Source organism: Phyllobates terribilis, unplaced genomic scaffold (assembly GCF_046119375.1).
Source record: "Phyllobates terribilis strain yellow unplaced genomic scaffold, ASM4611937v1 Scaffold_1__5_contigs__length_1240528914, whole genome shotgun sequence".
Taxonomy (NCBI): domain Eukaryota; kingdom Metazoa; phylum Chordata; class Amphibia; order Anura; family Dendrobatidae; genus Phyllobates; species Phyllobates terribilis.
Window position 1 is genome coordinate 133038425 of NW_027362761.1, and position 23667 is coordinate 133062091.

Genomic DNA, 23667 nt, shown 5'->3' on the forward strand with positions numbered 1-23667 from the left:
TAGTACAAGTCCCATACACTGCTACAAGCCAAAATATTTTTTCAGAGCTAGATGCAGAAAAAAATTATATTGAATGTGCAACCTGGTGGAGGTTAGTATAGATGGACTAATAGAACAAGTCCCACACACTGCTACAAGCCGAAGCTGAAATATTTTTTCAGAGCTAGATGCAGAAAAAAATGATATTGAATTTTCAACCTGGTGGAGGTTAGTATAGATGGACTATTAGAACAAGTCCCACACACTGCTACAAGCCGAAATATTTTTTCAGAGCTAGATGCAGATAAAAATTATATTGAATTTGCAACCTGGTGGAGTTTAGTATAGATGGACTAATAGAACAAGTCCCACACACTGCCACAAGCCAAAATATTTTTTCAGAGCTAGATGCAGAAAAAAATTATATTGAATTTGCAACCTGGTGGAGGTTAGTATAGATGGACTAATAGAACAAGTCCCACACACTGCTACAAGCCGAAGCCCAAATATTTTTTCAGAGCTAGATGCAGATAAAAATTATATTGAATTTGCAACCTGGTGGAGGTTAGTATAGATGGACTAATAGAACAAGTCTCACACACATCTACAAGCCGAAATATTTTTTCAGAGCTAGATGCAGAAAAAAATTATATTGAATTTGCAACCGGGTGGAGGTTAGTATAGATGGACTAATAGAACAAGTCCCACACACTGCTACAAGCTGAAATATTTTTTCAGAGCTAGATGCAGAAAAAAATTATATTGAATTTGCAACCTGGTGGAGGTTAGTATAGATCGACTAATAGAACAAGTCCCACACACTGCTACAAGCCAAAATATTTTTTCAGAGCTAGATGCAGAAAAAAATTATTATGAATTTGCAGCCTGGTGGAGGTTTCAAGCCGAAATATTTTTTCAGAGCTAGATACAAATGAAAATTATATTGAATTTGCAACCTGGTGGATGTCAGTATAGATGGACTAATAGAATGATGCTATGCCCAAAAGGTTTTACTTCACTAGGTGCAGTAAAAAAATTGGTATTCTAAACACAGGTGGTGTAGCTTGCAACACAGATAGGCAACTCCACTGACTAACACACACTGCAAGAGGCCAAAAAGGATTTGCTTTGCTAGATTTAGCCAAATGCTGTGGAAAAAAACTTGCACAGCACTAAAACAGACCTGCCTGGCAAAAAGTGATAGTAACTGATGTAACCTAGCCCTCAAAAGGACTGCAATTACAATTAGTCTTTACTCCCAACCTATGTATTTAAGAGCACAGACCTGCCTGATAAAAGTGATAAGAACTGATGCAACCTAGCCCTGAAAAGTACTGCAATTACAATTAGTCTTTACTCCCAACCTATCTATTTAAGAGCACAGACCTGCCTGATAAAAGTGATAGGAACTGATGTAACCTAGCCCTGAAAATGACTGCAATTACAATTAGTCTTTACTCCCAACCTATCTATTTAAGAGCACAGACCGTAGGAAATGATGTAACCTAGTCCTTAAAAGGACTGCAATCACAACTATTCCCTACTCCCAAGCTATCTGTAGATTTGTGCGAAAATTGGCTTGAAATTAACAAAGTATAGCGCACACAGCAACAGCGGTGCCGTCTAACACGCAGCTGCAGCAGTGAGAAAATGGTGGCGACGGGGAAAATGGCTGGGTCTCATAGGGCAAGGACATGTGACATACACTGCCAATGACACATGCCCTTGCTTGTGTGAAAAAAAGCAGTTTGCTCCGTGTGTGCTCTGCTGATAGGCTGACAGATTGCACCTCCCCACTTTAAAGGCGGGAAAGAGAAAAAAAATGGAGATCTTAATTATTTCTTCAGAGATCCATCCCCTGCCCCTCTGTACACTCAAACTGCGTATTAACATTAATTTTCAGCATTACTGAGAAAAAATCCAGTTATGATTTTGGTGCACCAACAGTTATAGAACATAACCTCGAACTGCTGAATTTTTTTCAAATTGTTTGTGTTCGCCGAACGGCTCGAACACTGCCCAAAACAGCTTGAATTTGAGATTGGTGAACAGTTCGAGTCGAACACCGCTCATCTCTTTTTACAACATGGAGCCGTGAAATTAACATTTTTACATTTTTCCCCAAAAAATGTATTTCAGCCCCCAGTTTTGCATTTTCATAAGAGTAACAGGAGAAATAGCACCATGCAACTTGTTGGGCAATTTCTCCTGAGTAAGCTGATACCCCATATGTGGGGGAAAAACACTGCTTTGGCGCAAAGCAGGGTTCAAAATTGAAGGAGCGCCATTTGACTTTTTGAATGTAAAATTTGCTTGAATAATTAGCGGATGTGCCACTGATGTGCCTAAACAGTGAAAACCCCCACAAGTGACACCATTTTGGAAACTAGACCCCTCAGCGAACTTATCTAGATGTGTGTTGAGCACCCTTAACCCCCAGGTGCTTCACAGAAGTTTATAACATGGAGCCGTGAAAATAAAAAAATCAAACTTTTTCCACAAGAATTATCTTTTAGCCCCAAATTTTTTATTTTCTCAAGGGTAAGAGGAGAAAATGGAACCTAAAAACTGTTGTGTAATATCTCCTGAGTATGCCGATAACCCCTATGTGGGGAAAATACACTGTTTGGGCGCACATCAGGGTTCAGAAGGGAAGGAGCACTGTGTGACTTTTTGAATGCAAAATGGGCTGAAATCATGTCGCATTTCAGGAGCCTCTGATGTGCCTAAATAGTGGAACCCCCCCACAATTGACTCCATTTTGGAAACTAGACCCCTCAAGGATTTTATCATGGGGTATAGTGTACATTTTGAACCCAGAGGTACGACAGAATTTGATAACATTAGGTCATCATATTGAATAAGCTGTCATTTGTCTTGAGCGCAAGTGCTCGCTACTTGAGTTTGCATCAGGTACCCTAACCTTAGCCCAACCCTAACCCTAGCCCAACCCTAACCCCAACCCTAATACAACCCTAACCATAGCACAACCCTAACCCCAACCCTAATACAACCCTAACCCTAGCACAACCCTAACCCTAGAGTTTATTTTTTTACACCGTTCCTCTTGTGGTATAAGTGATTAGACTACTTTATTCTTCGGGTTGGTGAGATTATAGCGATACTAGATTCATATCAAGTTTTTATGATGGACAGCTGTCACACACTAAAAGATGCCTTTTATTGCAAAGACTATTTTTTGCATCACCATATTTTGAGATCTATAATTTTTCCATATTTTGGCTGACAGAGTCATGCTATGGCTTGTTCTTTGCGGGACAAGCTAACGTTTTTATTGGTACCATTTTCAGGCATGTGACATTTTTTGATCGCTTTCTATTCCGATTTTTGGGAGGCAGAATAAACAAAAAACAGCAATTCCAGAATTGTTTTAATTGGGGGGCTTTTTATGCCGCTCCGCGTGTGGTAAAATTGATAAGGCAGGTTTAATCTTCGGGTCAGTACATTTACAGTGGTACCGCATGTATATAGTTTTTTAATGTTTTGGCGCTTTTACATAATAAAAACTATTTTCTAGAAAAAAATATTTTTTTGCATCGCTTTATTCTGAGACCTATAACTTTTTTATTTTTTGGATGATGGAGCTGTATGGCAGCTGTTTTTTTGTGTGACAAGATGATGTTTTCAGCGGTTTCATTTTTATTTACATTCGTCTTTTTGATCGCGTGTTATTCTATCTTTTGTTTGGCGGTATGATGATAAAGCATTGTTTTTTGCTTCGTTTTTTTTTTTTTTTTACCGTGCTCACTAAATGGGTTAACTAGTTGAACAGTTTTATAGGTCAGGTCATTCTGGATGCGGCGATACCAAATATGTGTACTTTTATTGGTTTATTTTTTTTTTCATAATAAATAAATATTATGGGTTCAATATATTTTTATTTTTGGGGGATTATTTTTTTCATTTTTTTTTTATATTTTTACAATTTTTTTTTTTTTTATCTTTACTACACATTTTTTTAATTTTACACATTGTCCCACAATGGGACTTTCACTTTTTGCAGCCTGATCGGCTGCATAGCATAGAGAGCGGCAGCTCCATATGCCATGTAGCCTGTCAGCGCTGCACACAGGAGAGACATTACTTTGGTCATGCACTGCACATCACCAAAGTAACAACCTGTCTACTGGTGACCCGGATGTTGTCATGACGACATCGGGTCATCATGACAACTTCCGGAAGCTTCCGCAGACATCGCTGGATGCCGGCAGGAGAGGTGAGCATAGCGGGGGTTAATGTGCAGGGAGCAGTGCGGGACCACTCCCTGCACATAGCACTGGGTGTCAGCTTTGACAATCAACTGACACCCGGCGGCAATCACCCTGCACTACTTGTGTGTAGGCGCGATCGCATTATGCGTAATATTATGTTGCTGGTCCATAAGTCCCAGGACACAGCTACATACTATTACTGACCTCGTCGGAAAGGGGTTAAACTTTTATATTTTTTTATACTTTTAAAAACTATTTTTTTTAATTTTTGCTTGCTTCAATAGTCTCCATGGGATCAGATCACCTGTGTGTAGCAGATTTGCTCAATTGCTATGAGTGCCGACCCCAGGGTGGTGTTCATAGTAATCTGGCAGTGACAACCACAGGGGTATCCTGCAGACCCCGGGTTGTCAAGCCAACACATCGGTGACCCGGAAGAGTAAGTTAAATGCCGCTGCCAAAGATTGACAGCGATATTTAACTGGTTAACAGCTGCGAGTGGATCGCGATTCCACCCGCTGCTGTTGAGAGCACATGTCAGCTGTATAGATCAGCTGACATGTACCTGGAAAGGTGCAGGCTCAGCACCGAAGCCCGCCCTAAACAGGGGGTTATGACGTGTGTCGTACTATTACGACACATGTCATAAAGGGATTGGGATTGTCTGGGATATGCCTCATTTGCTTTAATACTGATCAGCTAGAATACTAGACATAGTCTGGGAGAAATAAATGGTGCTGCTTCTGCTTCTTTTCTTAGTCCTTGATAAACTTTAATAAAAAAACTACAGTATATTCTATTCAAGAACAGTTGAGATAATAAATGTATAGAAATAAAAGATAAGAATTTTTGATGCATTATACCTGCTATAATATGGCAATCTATAAGATTATTAAAGGTGAGCAAATTGATTCAAAGCAAACCCATTTATTTTCCAAATAAATTTTGTGTTGCTGGCCACCATTTTGCTGAATAATAAAGGTCTGGGAAGAGGTTGAAAGGTGAATGTTATAGTCACCATTCCTCAGCTCTACCCATTGACTTTCCGATGTTAAATTCTATAGTAAAATTTGACTGCAGCTACATATACAGTGTGTAAGCTTTGTCGATGTTGTCACATTTTTATTATCAATGATGTGTCTCTCTGAATGCAACATTCTCTAGGTATGGCATTTCTTCAGTTTTTTCTTAACTGTAAACTTCTTTATAGAACTCAACAATCACCACAAATCGACGGAAATACAAGCTCTGACGATTACAACTGTAGCCACTGATTGGCTGAACAAACATTTACTACTATTTTCAATTTGTTAAGACTAGACCAGGAAACACAGACTGGTTAAGTGTCAGTAACTGCCGCTATGAGGGATTGGTGAGCTTAAGTATCTGTTAAGGGGACAGTTGCAAACAACTTTATTAAATAATGGAAAGCAATCGAACTCGGGGTCCACGATGCAGCCTGGTGGACTGTGGCCGAACACCTTCCGGGTGAGAAGGCAAAACAACCAACTTAAATAACAATCCCCTCCATGTTACAGCACACCGGAATGGGAATAGGGATTCACACTATCTCCGTTAACTGCACAAGAGATGTGCGTTAAATAATGTATCTGTAGTCCTGTTGCAGCACAGGGACTACACAGTTGGCGCTAGGATGCATGTGTGACTCACGCCGGCGAATACGTGCTCCCAGCCGGCGTGCTGCCGGACTAAGGAGTATCTCTCCACGTGGCTTACAGGTGGTACCGGTAATAGGGTGTCTGCTGACTTCTCAGGGTGTAAGGTGACCCCTTTGTCGGAGCCAGACTGTCAGATGGAGCTACCTGCCTATTTCATCTAAGCCTGCCTATTTCCACTAAACCTGCCTGCCAGAAACTAAAGCACACGTGGAGCCCAAGAGACCAATCGTCCACACAACACAATCACAGCTCAATGATCAGAGCGCGCCGCCCTGTTTGTGGGCGGGCTTTTTAAAGATTAAGACCTGCCCACCATCGCAGCATTGGTGACGTCACCCGCGACCAATCAGGCGGTGCCAGGTCACCGGATCAGCTGACTCCCAAACCACCAATCACTGTCCGCCATGTCACGGGCATGCTCAGTACAGAGAATCCTGGACTTAGGCTGTAGCAGCCATGTCTCCTTCCGCAACCTATCCTTCATGTTGCTAGGAGCAAAGACACAAGAGACAACCTGTACATCTCGTGGACCAGCTAGGCGTTGGGACCGACAATGATGCTGAGCAGCATCAGCCCCAGCTGGACCAGAATGGGAGACCACAGAAGGTTCTGGACCCATTTCAAATCCAGCAAACACTTAACAGTATCAATGATTTTTTTTATTTCATACTAGTCTGAGTCCTTTCAAAACAATTTTTAATGACTATTCAATCTCTTCAAACTTTCTTCCATCAAAATTTGAAATTAGTGATTGACTGTGCACTCAAATTTCCTCCTTCCTAATGTGAAATGACATTGTTCCTCTGGTACACTGATAGCATGGTAATTGACTAAATTGGAATAACTACTTTCAAAGTTAATCTAAAGAACTGTACAAACATGAGGACATCTAAATAGAAATACTCTACACTAATTTTTTTTCAATCTGTAATCTCAGGAAATAGTAAAAAGAATATTTAGTATCATACATTTACTCTACATTATATTAAAGTTATAGACTGTTTAAAGACATTTGCTTTCTCTTTGTCTACTAATGACAATAAAATAATCTGGTTTTAAAAATAATCTACTTTATCAATTTTTTATGTAGTTTAAGTTCATTGCAGAACTCAAGGTGAAAACATTATAGAATATTTATAGTGAAAGAAGAAGATGAGGAAGGCCAACAACCTACTGGATCAACACCATCAAGAGAGAAATTGGAATGACCATTGGTGAACTGAAAGAAGCAACACGGGATAGAATTGTCTGGTGAGCGATGATAGAAAGAATGACTAGGAGTCATACTCAACTGAAGAGATAAGAGAGAGAAAGCATCAAAATTGCCTTACTCTGCCATATTCGCAGGTCTTACTCTATTGTTGTCTTACAGTAAATATCTCACAATTCTGGGCTTCATTGGATTTTCTTCCCCAGGAACACACTCAGACGGAAGAGGGCCCCTTGTACAAGAACAATATATGGGCCCTCTGCATTCTAATAGCTCATCATAATGCACAACTCCACCTGCTTTGGAGGTGGAAATGGCTCCCTTATCTCTTAGCCCTCTGTGTGGCTGTTAAGGTTACATCACTAAAATGTCCACCCATGACCTAGCCCAAATCACACACTTAGAAAATTTAATTTATTTGTATTGCTTATATAATGTTTTTGGAGTTTGGGGGCAGCAAAAAGTATCTGAAGGAAACTTACACAAACAGAGGGAAAACATACAGACTCCATACTTATGTAGTCCTTGAGTTATACTGTAAGTGCTAACCTCAGTACCACCATGTGACATTTTCTGCATAGGAATAGTGGAATCAATTGAACTTGTTCAAAGATTGATAATGAATTTTAGTTATTCATATCTTGAAGAATCCGTAGATAACATATTTTTCAAAGATTTATTCAAATTTTTTTAAAAAAAAACTTTGTCCGCGGAATAGCATAAAAAGCATTTTCTTGGAGAAAAAAAATCTTTCTATACTTGTAAGAGGCTTCTGCATTTCAGAATTGCTAGTTTTCAGCACTTTTCTGTCATTTCCTATAAAGTATAATACACCACCATTAAGCGATGAAAAACAGAATTTCCATTTAAATATATGAATGATGGTAATTCATTGAACTTAATGGGCCCTAAAACATTTTTCAGTTTGCATTTCTCCAAAAAATGGTTTATCTCATCTATAAAGTAATAGCCTGAAACTTGGTATTTGCAACTTTCTCCAACCTGCAGTTCACGGTCAGTCAGTCTGAATGAATAGGACCCAATGTAGTCATTCAGAGCTGTGTGGTTTCTTATACTATATTCGCTTGAAAAAATAGTCAATTTATTGGCCCTAAGGAGTCCTTTACCTAACTATTCAGTAGTTGTAAGCAAGCATAGCTTTCATAGCATATTGCCTAGTTATTTAAGAAATCAATTTAATATCATTATGAGAGTTTTCTCTTGAAGGATTTTGCTGGGTGTTGTCAAGGGACTCTTCTGGTCTATTGTCTTGTCGAATTAATTTGCCTGCTTTTATGTAAAATGTTTCATGCTTGCTTTAAGAAGCTCAAGCTAAATTGATGATCAGTGATTTCTGCAGAAATAATTCTGTAGAGGCATTGCATGGAAGCTCTGCTTGCTACAATTTCTTCCAAAACGTTAATTTTCACACCATCATTGGTAATTTACTTTCATGCCAGCAGCATTGTATTTTTCCTAATTATTCTTCTTCAATAAAATAAAGCAATTGCAGAAATGATACAGATTGAAAATAGATTTTTCTTGACTCCCTAATGAGACATGAGGCCTTTAGCTGGAAAGGCAATACAGGCGTAATAACATATTCATATTGTGTACCATAGAGGATTGAATAGCACCAAATTAACAAAATACGTAGATTTATACTTAAGAGCTTTTGAAATTTAAAACAGATGTATTTAAAATTCTACAAATAAAGGAGTTGTCCAAATTCCCAAAGCAGTGAACCACTTTAAATGGAATATAATACCATGAAGAGGGTCCGAACTACTATTAAGTGTGGATGGTTGAAGAGACACAGAATCCAATTATCTCATCATTATCTCCAAACTCACGTTCATTCATCTGCCGTAAATCCTCCTAATAGTCCATTCTAGTGAATCATCTAGGAGTCTACTGTAACATTTCAACAGTTTAAGAGAGCAGAGTATGTTATATAATGTAGAACACAGACTATTTGCCGATTTATTGTGGGATATTATGTCTACATGCTCACAAAGCAGAATTTTTACCGCTTATCCACAGCAAATCAGCTGTGAAGTCTTGCACTCAGAGGATACAAAAATTCACACCAAAAATTGAATTTCCATACGTAAAATTTCAGCAATGTAGATTAGACTTTTAACATCTAATTTACTTAGCATGTGTTCTGTATTTTTGCTTCCATGAGCAAATCTGCTCAGAAAATTTGCAGCAAATATGCTACATGTGTATTTACTCTAAGGCCATTGCCCCACTATCAGTATTTGGTCAGTATGCGGTCAGTATTTTTCCTCAGGACTGGAAGACAAAACCAGATAGGGAACAATCAGAGAAAAGGTATAATAGAAACAAGTCACCAATTCTGCATTTATCACCCACTCCTGGTTTTGTCTCCCACTCCTGAGAAAAAATACTGACCAAATACTGACAGTGGAGCCGTGGCCTAAAAGTGAGTTCAGTTATCCTCACAATATGGTAGTCCAAGGTTGTTTTTCATGTGACAGATTCTCTTTCAGTACAATATTTTTACTTTGGAGATGAATAAAATTTTGATTTTTGCAAAAGAGCATCATCCTGTTGCTCATTATTTCAAGTTCACATTTGACAGTATTTCTATAAAGCTATTTATAGAATTAAAAGTAGAGGACACTGGCATAGCATTCCTGTTTCAGATGGCTGAGTTAATGGAGAGCAGTCAAGTGGCTTGTTATCACATTCAGATTAGATACAATTAAACTATGAAAATCCAAAAGCTTCTGTTTTACATTATGTACGTCTGCAATTATATTGAGTTGTAGTGCTTTGCAAAAGTTTTAGGCAGGTGCAAAGTAGGAATACTTTCAAAAATAGAAATGTTTATTGTTTATTTTTATCAACTAACCAAATGCAAAGTGAACAAAGAGAAATGTAAATTAAATCAATATTTGGTGTGACCGCCCTTTGCCTTCAAAACAACATTGAGCCATCAATTCTCCTAGGTATACCTACTCATGGTTTTTGAAGGAACTTGGCAGATAGGTTGTTCCAAACATCTTTTAGAGCTAACCACAGATCTGTATATGTAGGCTTTCAAAAATCTTTCTGTCTTTCCATGTTATCCCAGACAGACTCAATGATGCTGAGATCAGGGTTCATTGGGAATCATATCATCACTTTCAGGACTCCTAGTTCTTTTTTACACTGAACATCATTCTTAATTATATTGGCTTTATATTTTGGGGTTTTGTCCTGCTGTAGAATTATTTTAGAGTCAATCTAATGCCTCCTTAATGGCATTGCATAATGAGTAAGAATTTGCCTTTATTTCTCAGCATTAAGGACACCATCAATCTTGATCAAATTCCTAACTTAATTTGTTGAAATGCAGCCCCAAAATTACACGAACCTTTTACCATTCTTCAGTTTCATAGACAAACTGGCTTTTGTTACAGCTAAGTATTTCAAATTTTAATTAATCAGTCTAGATCACCTGCTGCCATTTTTCTGCATGCCAGTTTTTGTGCATTGTTGAGTGGCTTATCCTTGTTTCCATGTTTAAAGTATGGCTTTTTGGCCATTATTTTTCCATGAAGACAACTATTTTTCCATGAAGACCACTTCTGACTTGACTTCTCCAAAAAATAAATGGGTATAGCTGGGACATTCTAATTGCAGCCAGCTTTTAAATGATGGCACTGCTGGACATCTTCTGAGTTCGAAAGGGTAGCATGTCTATGCTTCATCTGCGGCACTAAGTTTCATTGGCTGACCACTGCGCATATGGTCTTCAACATTGCTCAATTCTTGGCATCTTCAATGTTGAGAAATACAGGAAGATATTTATTCATCATGTAATACCATCACAGAGGCATTGAACTGGCACTAAATTACAAAAGTTATTCTGCAGCAGAACAGTAACCCGAAGCATACAGCCAATGTCATTAAGAACTACCTTCAGTGTAAAGAAGAACAAGATATCCTTGAAGTGATGATATGGCCCTTGCAGACCCTAGTTCGCAACATCATCAAAACTGCAGGTTAATACATAAAATGAAAGAAGGATTTGTGCAATTCTACATCCACAGAAGATTTGTGGTTAGTTCCCCAAGATGTTTAATACAAACTCCCTGCCAACTCCTTCAAAAACTGTGTGCAAGTATACCTAAAAGAATTGATGCTTTGATACTGTATTGAAGACAAAGGTTGGTCACACCAAATATTAATTTGCCTTAGATTTTTCTTTTGTTCATTCACTTTGTATATTGTTAATTGATAAAAGTAAACTATTTACATTTCTATTTGTGAAAAAGTTCTTACTGTGCACCATTATTCCCTTACCTGCCTAACACTATTGCACTGTACTGTAGATCAGGATGAGATACCTGTTTTTCCTTTTTTTTTATATTAGAACCTACAAATGACAGTATTAACCTCTTTTGTTTTTCCTACCTTGAGCCATAACCTTTTTATTTTTCTGTCAGCATAGTCGTATGAAAGACAAGTTTAGTATTGAATGACACCATTCATTTTACCATATCATATGATGAAAATGGGAATAAATTCCAAATAGTGTGGAATTAAAAAAAAACAGTCTAAAAACTGTTTTGAAAAAAATAAAACAGCAGTTCAGTGTTTTTTTAATTCTGTTATTACAATGTTCACTGTACGGTAAAAACCACAAAGGCAGCTCTGTTTTATTGGTCTGTATAGTTGCAATGATGCCAACCTTATTTCTTTATGTTGGTAAAGTTATTTGAGATCTTGTTTCTTGCAGGGTGTGCTCAGTTTGTATTTATACCATTTTAGGATCCATATCAGTTTCTGGTCTGTTTTTATTTTATTTTTGGGAGGTACAATCACCAAAAAAACAGCAATGCTGCCATTTAGATTTTCTCCTACTTAGGTATTCAATGTATGGGAAAAATATTGTAATATTTTATTAGTTCAGGCAATTACACAAGCAACAATATTAAAGATGTTATTTTTTTTTATAAATTAGATTTCGCTAGGTTGTGTGAATTAAAATATGTATATTTTTGTTTTTATATTTCTTTTTTTCAAAATTTTTTATTAGTCTCCTTATGGAACCTTTGATCACTAGGTCACATATACAATGCAATACAATATTAGAGTTTATTACAATTACCTGTCTCCTTTGAAATCTAGCAGGCTGGTTAGCACTGCAGCCTTGCAGCACTTGAGTCCTGGGTTCAAATCCCACCAAGGACAGCATCTGCAAGGGGTTTGTATGTTCTCCCCGTGTTGGCGTGAGTTTCCTCCGGGTTCTCTGGTTTCCTCCCACACTCCAAAGACATACTGATAGGGAATTAAGATTGTGAGCCCCCAATGGGGACAGTGCCCATAATGTCTGTAAATTAATGGCGCTATATAAGTGAGTAAAATAAATAAATAAACCATTGGTACGCAGCGATCACATTACCAGGGAGGTAGCAATGGGAATTAGAAGCTACTGCACACGTTTCTAACCTCCTAAATGGTGCTGTCACTACTGACAAAAAGATCTAAGACGTTCAACTGCTGTGATGGCAACTAGCTTCAATAGCAAGAATTACTCTTTATAACAAATCCAGAACCCACTTTGCATGGTGCGGATTCAGCTCTTTATCCCGCGCCATACAATAAGTGTGCACATCCAATGTTGATGTTCGACAGATTTGCTATGGGGTTAAACGTTATATTCTAAGCAATATTTTCAAGATTGCAAAACTGAATTTGATTTACTGAAAAAAAAGAACAAAAATTATCACATGTTGATATATACATCATTTATAGTGGTAGTTAATAGCAGGCATATGAAAAAGCAAACATTTCAAATGTTGGCCCAGCATTTGCAGTGATCAGTGGCATGTATAAATGAAAGGAAGTCCTATTTTTAAGATCCGAATGAGACTCCATTATGTTTCCAGGTTTGATCGCACATTATGAAAAGGTCTAGTGTATATTTTTCCGTCCATTTCTCATAATCTGTAGGCCAAACCTTCACCCAATTCTTCTGGACAGAGTCATTTACAAGTTATTGCCACAAAATAAAAAAATGTCATGACGAAGCTCTCTCCAAGGGCTTAATTGTGACCTCACTGTAATGCTTAGTTTGGATCTGTTAGAAGAAAAAACAGTCAAGAGAATGTTAAAAATTTTCCCTAAAAGCAGAAATAAAAAACAAAAATATAGACTAAATAAGAGGCTGCAAACTGCCTGCAGCTAGATTTATTTTTCCCAAATTTGTTTGCTGGCTATATGGCGATAATTAACAGATTATGAAAATGAATGTTTAGACACTTTTTTGACTGCATATTTTTTTTTTAAAGATACAACAACGAGTTTACTAAATATGGTATGAACCTAGCTTTACTCTTACATCTGCCAAATTAGAGTAACAGTACAAATTTACAGGCCGCCCAATCCTTTTATAACCCCAAGTCAAAGGATCTCCTTCAACCTTTAGGACAGCTAGGAGCGCACACACCTTTCCCCTATGTCCAAATGCAACATTGCATGACACCTTGAGTGATGACAAAGTGTACAGTTGGAAAAATATTTCTCTCCCAAGTTACTACATTATAATTTACAGTATGTAGACAGAACTTGTTTACCATTGATTTTGAATATTTGTCTGCAATCTTCACTTGCATATTACATTTTAAATAACTGGTAAACACTATAATACGGTAAATATTCAGTTTTTTTAATAAAAGCTTGAAAATGTGCAGCTATTAAAGGTCATATTTCTAGGCCTGTCACTGTTTTCACTTATGATTTGAATAAACTTTTGTTTAAGGCACGGAAAAGATGTCTTTTGTTCCCATGAGATATTCAAATCTGAGATTCAAATGAACAAACAGGAAAAACATCCATTCATGTCGAAGTCAATGAATACAAAACAGAAGAAAAAGATTGTCATTTCAATAACATCTTAACCACAGAGAACACAATTTTATTTTTTTTAACAAACATCCTGTTACAGAAATATCAGTGATGGAGCATACAAAACAGTGACATCCTATCTATTATGGTATATGACACTGTTTCACAAACTCCATTTCTCAAGTGCCCTCAACACGTCATGTTTTCAGGATTTCCATATTATTGTACAAGCAATATAGTTACAGTCAGAAGTATGAGTAAAACTCGACACTCAGAGGTATACGTGATTAAAATGTAGTTGTTTATTACAATCCAAAGCAGTCCATTAAATTATAACGTTTCGGTCCAACTTGGACCTTCATCAGATAAATGCAGACTGTGTTAGGAAAGAAGATTGTATCAATCGAAGCACTGGTGTAGCATGACGGCATTACTGTTTGGAATGGCGCTAACGTTACCCCCATTTAGTAGTCTTACATTAAACATACTTGCCACGCTGTGGCATCCAGCTTCAAACATCTAACTGGCAGCATCATTCTATCACCAGCTTACCATATTTATCCCCCTCACCCAGTATATGCACATCCAGAGCTTCTCTTCTGTAAGGGACTACTCAGAAAAGTCACCATCTGAAGGCCCACTAATGCACCAAGCTGGCAGACAGCCACAAGCCACACATCATGGACCCATAAGCCACATATGACTTTCGAGCCACAGGTTGGGGAAGCCTTCTCTATTGGATATCCATAAATCATGGTCTATTGGGGATGCATGAGGTCTGAAATATATTCCAATGTATCAAATTTAATGATATGCACATTGTCAGTGCCAATAAGTTTTGGATTACAAACACAGCCATAGTTTGGCTCAGTTCCGCAGAAAAAATATGGCAGCCACAGAAGTCTACCTATTTCATATAAGGTGTACAGTGTTTTTTTCTGTAAATTCCACCTTCAGTAACAGCATGCTCCAGTGGGTGCCAAGTTATAGAGGTATATGGCACTGTGCAGAGGAACCATAGCAGCACATAGAACAAAGCTTTCCATAAACGCTAAGTGCCCATAGCTATTTAGGCAAATAGCTTTCTCCGTTTACTCCAATGATTTGGCATACAGTAGGATGAACTAATTAGACCCCAAATTACCATACTTAGCTACCTAGATGACTGTAGATAATAGCCAGATTGACCCCCAAAATTCTTATATATGAATCTTCATTTAAATAAGTAAAAAATGTTGTAAAATACTACATAACCAATGTCAGGTAAGATGTTACTAACTTGTCTGGAATAATAAAGGTACTAGCAAATTATTCTGTCTACTAATGCCAAAACGAATTCTATACCATTTAATGATCGCTCTTACTAAGTAATACCTTGATTTACTATTTTGTTCACATACCTCCTGGAGAAAGGACAATATATCTGCTTTACAGACTGCATATACTGCCCAGCGAAGGTCCTTATTAAATGATGGCAATAATTAGTAAGGCTAGTTTGAGGACCTAGTTTCTCACCCCCAACATCTATATATATGAACTCTATTAGAGGATAATTTTGCCAAACAGACCATAAAGTGATTCAGTAATTCCAGCTTAGAAACAACTGACTTTTTTTGTCACTTTCATTTGATCTTATCTCCAAATAGGAAACCAGTAAGAGAGCATAAAGCAAAGAACTGTGGAGCTCATGTGCTCATCTAGGCAAAGTCAGATGTCTCTACTAAGTACAGTATTTTAAAAGGACAGCATACTCCAGTATTTTCATGCTGAAATTATCAAAATAAAAGATTTTATACAATATCTTTTAAAGGGAATCTAATCCCCCCACCCTCCATAAACAGCAAATACATGCATGAAGGCCTTTAAACTATAAATACATGGACACCTTTATATTTTCTATCTGTTTCTGCATTCCAGAGTAATTAGCATTTTTATTCATATGTAAATAACGCATTAAGTGACAGAGTAATTCCAGAGTCTCTACCTCCCCAGATTGTTTCCCCAGCTCCAGCCTATTTATCTTGATTGATAGTTCACTGTCTGTGTAACATTCGGAGCCAGGCAAGGAAACAGACAGGGAGCTATCAACCAAGCTAAAGAGGCTGGTGCTGGGCAGGGAAACAAACTTTTAGGGAGTGGCCCATTAACTGCTCAGCCATGCCCAAAACACTTATCATATTATTTGCATATGAATTAAAATAACTACTCAATGCAGTAATACATAGAAGAAATAAAAGTTTCGATGGACATTTCAAAGATTTACATGCCCATATATACATTTTAGGGGGAGAAGAGGGGTGATGTTAGTGACAGATTCCTTTTAAGTAAATTAGGAATGGTATGCTCTATTAGCCTAGAGTAACTTTAAGGGCTCGCTCACATCACCGTGTTAATAGTACGAGTGCTATCCGATTTTTTATTGATTAGCACTTAGACCAATAATATGTAATGGGGCAGTTCTGCTCAATGTTTCCTTTCTCATACCGATTTGGCATGAAAAAAATTGGATGAGACTCGCCGAATGCAGCCCGATGATTTCCATGCACCCATACACTTGAATGGGCGAGTCTCGTCCTCTTTACGTGTCAAATCGCAGCATGAAGCAATTTTTTTTCATGTCAAAGGCTGAGGATTATGTCCACTTGGTAATAAAAGTCAAAGCTGGCCCAAGAAGTGATAGTCCCATGCCACAGCAACTGATGTGCTGCTCTCATGTAATTTCCAGGCCCCTGGGAGTGGATGATGGACTATTCTGGGAACATAAACAAAAAGAAAGTGTTTCACATCATTAACGTTTGATTTTAGAAAGTCAAACTTCTGGATACCTTGCCTTTACTTCCTACATTATTCTCTTGTTAGTGCAGCTTTCCTCGCAAACTGACCAACATTTCTGTCCATAAAATGACCAGACCAGTCAGTCAGCCTCCTCCAATTGCAAAACACCTCACATGGAAAAGCTGCTTTTCTATTGGAAGAGGCCGATGGACTGTTCTGGTCACATACTCCTCCACCAGCAGTCATTGTATAGGTAGAAGTGCTGGTCAGACTGTGAGGAAAGCTGCGCTGACAAGAGAATGTGGCCAACCTCTACCTGAGAATCCGCCAGTGAGCTCGCTCTGACAGCCTCACAGGAAAGTTTGTAATTCTTTTTTTTTTTGATGATTTATGACCACAGACTGCATTACATTTGAATGTGCATTGAAAAGGAGTCTGTAAAAACCAAAAGATACATTTGTAATGCAATCCAATTGCAAAAATGATTTTTAACCCAAAATATTTGCACTTAAATAAAAAATGTGTTCCCAAAAGTGGCCAACCACTTAAATGCAGTGGTGATGTTCACTGGAACAGTGTGTGGAATGTTTAATCTGTTGCAGCCAAAAGAGTGTAGTCACAGCCTAAGGCCATTGCCCCACTATCAGTGCTCCCACTCCTGAGAAAAAATACTGACCGAATACTGACCAAAACAATGTGGCCCGCACTCTAATAGGATTTTTCTAAATTATACTGGACTCTATGTTGGCTTGTGGCCCTTGGTCTACGCGCACTACATTTACCTAACAATCATTTTCACCCTCAACTTGGACCGGACCACCATTTGATTTCTTGCTTCATGCAGAAGGAACTTAAAATAATCCCTGCCAACATCACTGGCATAGTAAAGTTGTCATACTTAAAAGGGTATTTTCATAATAGTAACTTACTTTAATTAGAAAGCATGGAAATAATCACAATTACAGTTGAATTACTTTTTCTATCTGTTGTCATTCCCTTGCTTTGAGAGTTTTTTTTTTTCAATGCATACAGCTTTTTTATGGACGTTGGCCATCAAATTCTGTCTGAAGTATACTCAGTTGTGAATTTCCAGGAGAGGAGGTAACTTCTAAGATTCTAGTCACCTCTCTCAAGCCTATCGACTTCTATTCTGTAGTTAACTGCTTGTTTTTCTCCCCCTCCCTCTTAGCTCCTGACAAGATACTGTTACAAATCTTGCAAAGTTACAGGCACCCACCCTGGGCAGTTTCCATAACAGTTCTACTAATCAAGGCTCTCACTTTCCTGAGCCTGTGCTTGTTCAAATGCAGTGGTTATCTTTACATGTAAATACAGTGATAACATTGTAAAATTAGAAAAAAACGCTGAATGTAGTATAGTAGAGCAAAAAAGCTTTGAACAAGTACTGGTAATGCTACAGCTTTGACGAGAAATGTCACTGAAGGAGGAGGGCCCGATCAGGTTGTAAGGAGACTGCAAATCTATGAGACGCTCAAGAAACAACTTGAGAATGCCCCTTTAACACAAATGACAACATACATTCTAAACAATAATGTAAATTGTAAAAACCTTTGGTACCATCTTTTATTTTGCAGAGAAATGTGTAAAGCATCAAATCAGCCATCTGTAAGTATAATTTTGACAAGCACATTATAAAAGCTGCTCATTTAAGGCTAAAGTAATCTATTTTACAACAAAGTGAACCATTTTACATGAATACTAAAAGAGTGATTAATTTGTTTCATTTTGATAATAGTGATTATATTTTTCAAATACAATATTTATGTTCAGAAGCAAATACAGTTTATTCCGCTGTCATACACATCTATTAAAACAAAATAGACAATTTAAGCCATTTAACACCGTCTGAGCAAGAAAATAATTTATTTTATCAATAGAATGAAGCTTTCTTAAGAATTTATTTTACCCAGTAAATTAAGAGCTAATAAAATGTTCTTATTTTTCAATATACTACACTTAAAATGCTATAATGGATAATTCAGTAGCAAACAAAAAAAGGTCAGTTCTAAGTAAAACTATTTGTAATTAGCAATTCAAATTAAAAATAGATAGCCGAAGTATTCTCCATGGATTATACTTATAATAAATTCACACAGTTTTTACCTTGCTCCCTCACCTTAGTTAAGTATTATGTGTTAACAGTAAATAAGTCTTATCAAAGGTCCCAACTAAAAGGTACATATAGTAGAGATGAGCAAATACAGTGGGGAAAATAAGTATTTGATACACTGCCGATTTTGCAAGTTTTCTCACCTACAAAGCATGGAGAGGTCTGTAATTTTTATCGTATGTACACTTCAACTGTGAGAGACAGAATCTAAAAGTAAAAAACAAAAAATGACATTGTATGATTTTTACATAATTAAATTGCATTTTATTGCATGAAATAAGTATTTGGTACAATAGAAAAACAGAACTTAATATTTGGTACAGAAACCTTTGTTTGCAATTGCAGAGGTCAGATGTTTCCTGAAGTTCTTGACCAAGTTTACACACACTGCAGCAAGGATTTTCTACAACTCCTCCAAACAGATCTCCAGATCTTTCAAGTTTTGGGGCTGTCACTTGGCAACATTGAGTCTCAGCTCCCTCCAAAGATTTTCTATTGGGTTCAGGTCTGGAGACTGGCTAGGCCCCTCCAGGACCTTGAAATGCTTCTTACGGAGCCACTCCTTAGGAACTCTGGCTGTGTGTTTCGGGTCATTGTCATCCTGGAAGACCCAGCCATGACTCATCTTCAGTGCTCTTACTGAGGGAAGGAGGTTGTTGGTCAAAATCTCATGATACATCACCCCATCCATCCTCCCATCAAAATGAAGCAGTCATCCTGTCCCCTTTGCAGAAAATCACTCCTAAAGTATGATGTTTTCCCCACCCACCATGCTTTAAGTTTGGGACAGTGTTCTTGGGGTTGTAATCACACTTCTTCTTCCAAACACGGTGAGTGGAGTTGCGACCAAAAAGTTTTATTTTGGTCTCATCTGACCACATGACCTTCTCCCATGCCTCCTCTGGATCATCCAGATGGTCATTGGCAAACTTCAAATGGGCCTGGACATGTGCTGGCGTGAGCAGGGGGACCTTGCATGCTGCAGAATTTTACTGCAGGAAACTGCAGTAAGTCCGGCCGCAACTAAACCTCAAAGGTCACTGGAAATCACACATTGTGACATCACGAGTGGTTGACGTGCATTGAACTCAGAAGTCTCATCTTATAGTGAAAAAGTCAAAAAGGAAAGGTGACTGGATGGTGAGCAGCCCTACTCGCTTCTCACTCTCGCTTTTCTTTCTACTGCATTTCCTGTATTTTAGAATGTATTAAAAAGAAGTTTTAAAAGACAATCATCTGCTATTTCAGCAGAAATGTAAATATGTCTGTCATGACCTTTTTTGAAAATTATGTTAAGTACTCCAATTTTTCACAATACAGATTCAGTACAACACTGCGACAATTCTAATAGGAGTTTTCAAAATAATTGCCAGGTCTAATACATATATTTATTCATTTATGCAGTTTACATTGTTAAGACTGATAAGTTTGTTTTTGTGTAAAATATTTGTTATGTATGACCCACAGTACTTTGATATTTATATATTTTGATACTTAAATATACGCTGAATTTGACTTTTTTTGCTAATATTTATTGAAATAAAAATATCACAAAGTTTGGATATAATAAACGTATTTTTAAGTGATATAAATAATAACAAAGCTGCAAAAAGTTAAAAATTACATGGGAGCCTGTTTTCATCTTCCTGACCAGGCCAATTTTTTCAATTCTAATCAATGTCACTTTATGAGGTAATGACTCTGGAACACTTCAATGGATCCTAATGATTCTGAGATTTTTTTCTCATGGCATATTGTACTTCAATGTTCAATAGAATTGTCCTTTGCAATGCCAAACTCTATTAGCATTAGTTTGAATTAAACATCTGGATTTTTTTCCTTCTTTCCCTTATCCTTTGGTGTCTATGTCCTGTGTTATAACTGTCCATATTCATCATTTCTAGCTCTGTTTTAAAGAGGTTGTCGAGGACTTTTTTTTTACTATGTGACTTAAAAGTAACAGGTAGGTAGTTGCTAACTACCTGCCTGTTGTACCCAGCGCCGACTCATTGACCTCTCCTGCCGGTGATTCAGCTTCATGGCAACAGAGCGGCTCTTCTTCTGTGCAGCTCTGTTGACGGGGTGTGACTGCTGACATCATGCTGATTGATGGCTGGCTTCCCCCTGGTAGGCACATTGTAAAGAAAAAAATTCCAGGATAAACCCTTTAACACTTACAAGGTATTCCTTGTTCAAGTCGTGCACTGCACGGATATTATCTGCTTTACCAGACTTATCATGTATTATCAAATATTATTCTTTGTTTTTTTGTCTTATGTATGTGGTACAAATAGAAGGAAAAATATACAATTAAAACATATTTAACATCTTTAAACCCTTTATGACAATCATTTTGGTAGTTATAAATGCTTGATGTATATATGCGGAATTATACAATTTTATATATACTTCATGTGAAATCTACATTTTTTCCATGTATTTATTGTTAATTTTCCTTTTAATAAAGGATTTCCCTATAGGTACATCCGTAAAAACTTCAATAAGTAAGAAAATTGGCAAGCTGAGTAGAACATAAGAATATATTGCAGAATCAGTTTCTACAGGCTACTAGCTGTGTTTGGTCCATGACTGTCATTCGGTAGTTTATAGTCTGCTTTTATAAGCAAGCAACATAATGCAATGATCAGAGGCATCTGCCATATGTATGTCAAGTATATATGACAGTCTGCTATTCCAATGCAAGGCATCCACAAATGCTCAGTGCATTCCTAAAGCTCTTGTTATGACATTACCAAGCTGAAAACATTGTGAAATAAAAAGTATATTGTCTTACACAATATGAAAAGAATCAGACTCTCTGACTTATGACTTCTCAATGGTCTTTTCATGATGACTTTTATACCCTCTCTAAATGTATGTTTTACCACTACATATTCATAAAATTCTCTCATTCAGTATATCATACCTCTTTCTTCATCTGTACAGAGATAAACTTCTAATTATCGATAACAGCCAGGTTTTTATTTTCATCCTTATCTATGCGTATTAGCTAAAGTAGATGACCACTGGAAAATAAAGCTCTCATTTTGGAAAATTGCTTAAAGTTGTTGTCAAGGCTTGGGGCTCAAGTCTGCAGTGACTGTATGTGACTGCAGACTTGTGAATCCTCAGACCGCACAGTGTGCACGCTCTGAGGACTCTCCGGTGCCAGCATTGGGAGCAAATATGTGATTTGCATACATGTGATCACGTGCTGACTAGACATGCACGGTCTTGCTCAATACAAGTGAATTGAGCAAGGCTGGACATGGCTAGTTGGAATGTGGCTGGAAGTATACAAATCAATTGCTTGCTGTCACATGACCGTTCACTTCCGACACCTGAGAATCCTGACAGCATGCACTGTGCATGCTGTGAGCATTCTCAAGTCTGCTGTCACTGCAGACTTGAACCACAATCCCTTTAAGTTAGTGTACATTTATGCTCATTAATATTAACCTCTTCATTCCTGAGCCTGTTTTCATCTTCCTGACCAGGCCAATTTTTTCAATTCTAATCAATATCACTTTATGAGGTAATGACCCTGGAACACTTCAATGGATCCTAATGATTCTGAGATTTTTTTCTCATGGCATATTGTACTTCATGATAATGGTAAAATTTGTTAGAGATGACTTGCGTATATTTGTGAAAATATCTGAAATTTGGCGAAAATGTTGAAGATTTTGCAATTTTCAAGCTTTTCATTTTTATGCTGTTAAATCAGAGAGCTATGTCACATAAAATAGTTAATAAATAACATTTCCCTCATGTTACTTTAAATCAGCACAATTTTTGAAACATATTTCTTTTGCTAGGAAGTTAGAGGGGTTAAAATTTAATCAGCAATTTCTAATTTTTCCAACAAAATTTACAAAACCATTTTTTAGGGACCACATCACATTTGAAGTGACTTTGGGGGTCTTTATGACACAAATACCCAAAAGTGACAGCATTCTAAAAACTGCACCCCTCACAGTCCTTAAAACCACATTCAATAAGTTTATTAATCCTTCACGTGCGTCACAGGAATTAAAGCAATTTGGAAGGATAAAAATTAACATTTTACTTTTTTTCCACAAAAATTGTCTTTTAGCTGAAAATTTTTAATTTTCACAATGGTAACAAGAGAAAATGGACCACAAAAATTGTTGTATAATTTCTCCTGAGTATGCTGAAACCCCATATATGAGACAAAACTGTTTGGGTGCACGGCAGGGCTCGGAAGGGAAGTTCAAAAAGTCACCGTTTGACTTTTTGAACACAAAATTGGCTAGAATCAAGAGTGGACACCATGTCGCATTTGGAGAGCCCCTGATGTGCCTATACGGTGGAAACACCCAACAAGTGACCCCATTTTGGAAACTAGTCCCCTCAAGGAATTTATCTAAATGTGTGGTGAGCACCTTGAATCTCCATGTGCTTCACAGAAATTGATAACAACGAGCCGTGAAAATTAAAAAATCACATTATTCCCACAAGAATGTTGATTAGTTTCAAAATTTTTATTTAATTTTTTATTAATTTGTATATAAGTAGAACAGGAGAAAATGGACACCAAAAACTGTTGTGCAATTTCTTCCGAGAACGCCGACACCACATATGTGGGGGAAAACTACTGTTTGGGTGCACGGCAGAGCTCGGAGGAGAAGAATTGACGTTTTGGAAAGCAGACTTTGGTAGAATGGTCTGTTGGCTCTATGTAGCATTTGGAGAGCCCCTAATGTGCCTAAACAGTGGAAACCCCCAACAATTTACCCTCTAATGGACTTGGTCTAGTGTTTTCCTCGTATGTGA

General features: G+C 37.4%; 1 protein-coding gene across 11 annotated transcripts in view; it reads right to left on the reverse strand.

Moving 5' to 3' along the window:
• Positions 1 to 23667, reverse strand: part of LINGO2 (leucine rich repeat and Ig domain containing 2) — a 2408131-nt gene that overhangs the window by 1092053 nt on the left and 1292411 nt on the right. For 2 of the 11 annotated variants that reach the window (XM_073667612.1, XM_073667575.1), the window contains one exon: positions 19014 to 19077. The exons of 8 other annotated variants lie outside the window; for them this stretch is intronic. The gene's annotated coding sequence lies outside the window, so the exon portion shown is untranslated. Of the gene's footprint in view, positions 1 to 18308; positions 18366 to 19013; positions 19078 to 23667 lie in introns of those variants that run through there. One more of the 11 variants, XM_073667636.1, reaches the window with a different exon arrangement.